Source organism: Gambusia affinis, linkage group LG20 (assembly GCF_019740435.1).
Source record: "Gambusia affinis linkage group LG20, SWU_Gaff_1.0, whole genome shotgun sequence".
Lineage (NCBI taxonomy): Eukaryota > Metazoa > Chordata > Actinopteri > Cyprinodontiformes > Poeciliidae > Gambusia > Gambusia affinis.
The window spans coordinates 11,311,354-11,317,353 of record NC_057887.1 but is presented as its reverse complement, the minus strand read 5'-3'; the positions used below and the strand labels follow the sequence as shown (position 1 = coordinate 11,317,353).

Genomic DNA, 6,000 nt, shown 5'->3' with positions numbered 1-6,000 from the left:
AACCCAGCAAACGCTCTTCACGCGAAAGAAGGAGACACCTCAGAGCTACGGGGAGGACATTTAACAATTTGTTTGATCAACACTTGCCTTGACTTTGTTCCGTGTTTGTGGATGAAGGCGCTTAGAAAGGAAGAAAATCAACGTCGCATGCAGGTTTTCCTCAAAACAGTTTTTGACGATCGGAAACACTGTCTCTTGGTATGTTTTTATCGAGTTTTATTTTATTTTATCTTTAACTGCTTAAAACTGATTATGCTATAAATATGTAAAAGCTTTGTTTGTGTAAGTTGTTAATGACTGAATTGATGTTCGGAGGGGTTTTCTGTAGTTTTATTTACCTGTGGACAGGTGTAAAGGTTAGTTTGTTAGATTAAACGGACATGAAATAGTACAAGTTAGAACGTATTGTTTTTAAAGTACTGCTTAAAGCCAACACCACTGAAAAGTGGTTACAGATAGTTGTTCTTTTTGCTTTTTAGTATTTTTTAAAATCTATGTATGAATCGGGCATGACAGGTTGGGTGGATGCAGACATAACAAAGAAGCTCCTCTCGAGGAATTGCGCTCGTTTCCTGCTCAGATTATAGTTTCAGTCCAGGACTCTGCTTCAACAATGGTCCTTATCAGGAACGTCCAACAGTAACCTTTATCATCTCCAAATAAATCTAATTTTATTTATCTTGTATCTTCAGAAACAAATAGACCTAGACAGTTTCTGCTGAGTCACACTCTACTGGATGCCTACAAAACTTAGATTATACAATGCATTTAGACACGCAGTGTCTAGTGCAGTATATTTACCCTTTAAATGTTTTTTACATTTGGTCACATTACAACATTCTTTGATGGATTTTTATTGAGATTTTATGTGACAGATCACTGCAAAGTAGAACTAGTACCTGTGGGGAGAACGGGGTAGTTCTCAAAATGTTAAAATCTGGAAGTGCAGAGTGTATTTGTATTCAAAGCATTATATTTTGATTTCATTTGACCTGAGCATCTTTTTTCCATTTTTGTAGTCGTTGTTATATCCACTACCTAAAACTGCAAAAAAGCCTTAAATATGTTAAATATACTTGAATAGCAAATACTACTCTATGCGATTCGCATAAAATCTTAATGCAAATGTGAAATAAAGCTTAAAAAAGTAGGACAAACTATCAAGAAAACAATCAAAGAGAGGAGGAGATTGTGGAATTGTCACTACTGTTGTCGTTGGATTATTAACTAATATCTCCATTCATGATTTCTAAGTAAGCCTTGTTTTAAGTCATGTAACAAACATGAAATACACATAATATATCGATTTCATAGTGTTTTGCAAAGCATCAATTTCAAAAAAGTAAAAGCCGAGTGTGAAGAAACTTAAATTAGACAAAATTGACCATATTTCATAGAGCAGAAAATCTGACGTAGTGAAGTAACGAGGTTCAACCATCTGAGTGAGGAAAATCTCTCCTCTCTACCAGATCTGCAAACATGATGTATATATGACTCACCTGAAATGTCTCCACCTCCAGATCCATAGAGCCTCAGAGGAATAAACAACTTTGTAGAATTTCAGCCAAATCCTTTTTAAAAAAAAAACAAAAAAACAAACAAAAAAACTTTTGTCAAGATATGCATTGACCATATGAAAACTTAAAACACTCTCTATTACATCAAAGCAGAGGTTGCCTAATACTATTTTGCTTATTCGGACTAACTTGCCCTAGGTACAATAGCCTGTGAATTCCTAAAAATAAATGCCATTCCCCTTGTAATGCAGTGCACAGCCACTCCTTACATGATACAGATGTGCAGCATTATTACTATGACAAGTGTGGAGAGAGAAATCCAGGAAACACAAACACAGCTCTGGGTTTTCCAAAATCTGAACTTGATAGCAGCGTTTGTCAAGCACAAGTGCACAGCAGCACTAGTGGAGTGTTTACATGGGGAAAAAATCCCCAGGAGGGCTCATTTGCTGTAAGTAACGAGATTAAAAAATAGCATCTAGGCTATTTTTGTAAGCAGCTGCCTCATCTGTAAACTATTGCCAAATAGTTGGAACAAGATGAGAATATCCGAAAGGCGAACAAACAAACTGAGCAAGGAGAGCTCGATGCTCCTACACTGCAGGATGTTGGATTTCCATTTCTGCATCTTAAGCACAGAACAAGGCCAGATTCCTACGTGAACTGTTTTCCTTAAGGAGGTGGGAGGTTCGTGTTTATGCGTTCATCATTTCTTTCTGTCTTTTTTTCTCTTCCTCACATTGGATCCTTTTAGTTAGCATATCAGTCTCATAACTCTATACAATGATATGCTCTCTGTCTGCTGTAAAATTGTATTTTAATCTGTTCTTGTAAGCTAAAGACATTTTGACTTGTTGCGTGTGTAACAAGCAACCCACAAAAACAGGTTAATTAATTTAGTATATATATATATACATATATATATATATATATATAGGAAGTTGGGCCTAATCAGAAGATTTTAAATTCGAGAGAACCCAGGTGTGAGCAACAACAGAACACACACAGTGTCTACAAGAAAACAGCAAAATTTAATATAATAAACAATGGTGGATCCACATTTAAAACAGACAAACAAATACTGCGCGCTTTTAAAAATAAAAATAAATAAATAAATAAATTGAATACTTCGGTCTCCAATGAGTCAATTGTTCAGTCTCAGTCTCTCAGCTGGTGACCAGTCGGGTCACTATCTACCCGTGCGCCTGGTCCTCTGGGCTGGGGCTCGCCATCCAGGTTCAAGAGAAGAGGGTCTTGGAATCTTTGGCCCTCCAAGCCAAAAGTGTATCAAACAAGCTAAAACAAAAAACCTGACCTATAACAAGGCCAAAGTAAAACATGTTAGCACATAAGATGCCAGCATCACTAAAGCAATTAATCATTTCTCAAGTTCTTCTGCTGTTTTTTTATGTTGTACAACAACAAGTTAACAGAATACAAATTTCCCAACATATTAGTAAAACTAAAGAGATTAGCTTATATGGTAAAAAAAATATAATATACATTCAATCTTAAAAAAAAATGCAATTACATAAAACAAATACAACATACACAACAATAACAATACAAAATCTTTCAATTCATTTCATTTTATATAAAATTTGATAATTTAATAAGTATTTTAGCCAATTTTCACCAAATTTTCTTAACCAACGGTCGAGCGCGTGCAATGACTCACCGATGCTCCGAGCTGTCAACGGCTATTTTTCGGGGTTCAGCTGTTTACAGGGGAAACTCTCCGAGATCTAATAAAACGAATTTAGTACTTTGAATTACATATTCAGTCAATTTATATTAATATTGATTTCCTTACCAACCTCCAGGTTTGTCAATTTCTTTCTAGCTGTCAGCTGTTAGCTCTCAGGCGTTCTGAGCGAAGCAACCGTCAGCTGTTAGCTCTCAAGCCTGTCTGCTGCGCTCCGAACGAAACAACCGCCAGCTGTTGAAAGGGGCGGGACAATCAACCCCATTGGCCGACGCGAAACCAGACCGCGCCAGCCATTGGCTGCTCAAACCGCCAACAGAAGCTAACACTAAAGGCCTATTTCACTTTTTTTTTTTTTTTTTTTACGTAATTACCTTTTAGCTATTTTGGTAGAATTGAATTAACATCTATTATTATTCTTTTTTTCTTGTGTTTTTAAACACTGGGTTACACGTGGCTTTCTCCTCTTTTTCTTTTTCTTGAAAACAGCTGACTGATTTTAGATCCAAGTTACGTTGTTTCTTTCTTTTAAGTTTAAAACACTTCACCTCAAGTTGTGGAGTCTCCTTCTGTTCTGCTGCTCTGAATTTGGTCCTTGACTTGATTAAACTCAGAGTCAAGTTCCTCTGTCCTTTATGTTACGCTGCACAAACGTTTCTCTTGAACAAATAATAAGAGCTAAACTTTCGGAGACAAGTCAACAATAGGAACACAGCGAGAGCTGTCAGCCAACTTGAAAGCTGTGTTTTAGTTTTCCTGAGGGGACATCACATCAAGAGCAGTGCTGTTTGAGGATTTACAAGCTTCCTTTGTTTAGGCTGTCCTTCATTGTCTGGAAATTACTCTGCTGTAGATGGCTGTTAGCTGTAATTGGTGATTTCCCACACCACGGTAGTTTCGACTGCCACACTGACTCATTTTGGTTTTCCCAAATAAGAAAATGTAGGGCAAGTTTCAAGCTTACATGTTTTGTATTCCTAAAGGGTATTTCGTCGTCTTGCATCTCATTATCAGCAGTGTTTAGGTTCAGAGGTTATGATTGCTCATATTTATTCCATGTTCAAAATCGAAAACATTTGCATAAAATTGAGCACAAGGCAGCTAAGAGCAGAGTAGGAAGTTGCAAAGGAGTGATAACTAAGACTTCAAACACTGGCATCTGCCATAACTTGGACATTTCTGTCAATATTTGATAGGAAGTTAGAAGTTTCTGCTCCAGTTCTGACCAGCATTTTCACTCTGATTCTCCCAGGTGTCAGCCCTGTCATTTCTTTTCTTCCAACAATTGTGTCATCGTGATGCTCTACCTTAGTTTTATCCTGGAAGCAGGACCTGTCTTACTTTTTGACTGTGTTCATAACCTTGACATTTAGTAAAAGAAAGCACTTGTTGATAAAATCCGCATTGCACTCTATCAGCTAAACCGAGTCAACCAAGGTGGCTGAAATGCTACTACTTCTAGTTTTTAATCTGTCTTAAGTATTCCTCTTCTCATGTCAGTCCATTTTAGCCACAAAGAAATCTGAATTGACGCAATGGTTAAATGTAGAAAAATCAGAAACTGAACATAAATTGCATAGATCAGCTTTTTGAGAAACATTGAGTTAATTTGAGAAAATAAAAGTTTAAAAAAAATTTTTTTTATGAATAGTGTCAATAATTAAGTACTGTTTAAATATGTTCCCTTCTTGGTGAGACAAACATTAACTTTACTGTGAATGTTTAACTTGCAGGTTTAATAAAACATAAAGGACCACTCTGAAATCAATATTCTTGACATTCCAGTTTTATCCAGGCAAACACCCTTTATGTGCTGAAATGATGCCACACTTCTTGTTGCCTTCACACCGATGGATCAAAGCCGATCGAAAGACTGGAGTCGGTTTTTGCACAACTTTGTCTCTGCAGTAATACAAGTCTTGTAATGATGGATTACGAGACTTTAAAAAAATGAAAAGGGGAACCTGAACCTTTACATCTTGAAAGTAGCTCAGCCTACCAGCTGAAATGTCCCTGATTTTCTTTGAAATCTTTGAACGTGAACTTTTTGTCCTGTGTCACAGTTTTTGATACCCAGATGTTTCAGCTAACTTGTTTGTAAAATTGTTAACAGTTAATTTTAGCCCTCAGATAAACAATTTTGATATTTTTGCAATGACAAAAGATGTCACTTTATCACTTTATAGTGACTGCACACTCAGGTTTAAGAATATATCTTTAATCCATTGGTAGTCAGGATTTAAAAGGTTTTCTTCTTTATCGAGGTATAAGGGTTGTGACCTGTCCACATCTGGGTTGGTATTCTTATCTGGCTCTGATTTTTTTATTTTATTTTTTTTTTTACATTTTTTTGTATCCATAGCTGGCCTGCACAACTCTTTGTGTCACTTTAGAGAATATTTCATGGCCTTAAAATCCTGAGTCTAGGAACAAGTTGCATGTTTTGGTTTCAGAGTACTTCAGTAATTTCCCTACAGGTTAAGGAACATGTGTTTTAATTTCTTTTTATTTGCTTCAGGTGACCAGCATATAAACCATTGTATATTTCCCTTCTTTTCCCAGTGCTCTTTTTAAGGAGAACACCTTAATTGCAATTGCATTATATTGATATGCTTCAGAAATATTACCGTAAATAATGACATGATTATTAAGACTTTAAAACTTGCGTGCTTGCTGAGGAGTGAATTCAACCATTTTATTCAGGCGTTTTTGAGTTTCAGCTTAATTTTCTTATTTTTGTTCTTTATAATTTCTCACTCTAAACAAGATAAAGAAATC

At 36.0% G+C, this 6,000-nt stretch overlaps 1 protein-coding gene and 1 long non-coding RNA gene across 2 annotated transcripts in view; one reads left to right on the top strand and one right to left on the bottom strand.

The window, feature by feature from the left end:
• The window catches only part of LOC122823095 (leucine zipper putative tumor suppressor 2 homolog), a 29,153-nt gene continuing 23,153 nt past the window's right edge, over window positions 1–6,000 (top strand). The window contains exon 1 of the mRNA XM_044102360.1: window positions 1–198. The gene's annotated coding sequence lies outside the window, so the exon portion shown is untranslated. The remainder of the gene's footprint in view (window positions 199–6,000) is intronic.
• LOC122823097 lies at window positions 2,531–3,888 on the bottom strand. The gene is made up of 3 exons (XR_006369280.1): window positions 3,335–3,888; window positions 3,196–3,262; window positions 2,531–2,832 (listed from the first exon to the last, which is right to left on the bottom strand). It is a non-coding gene; the product is annotated as an uncharacterized LOC122823097 (long non-coding RNA).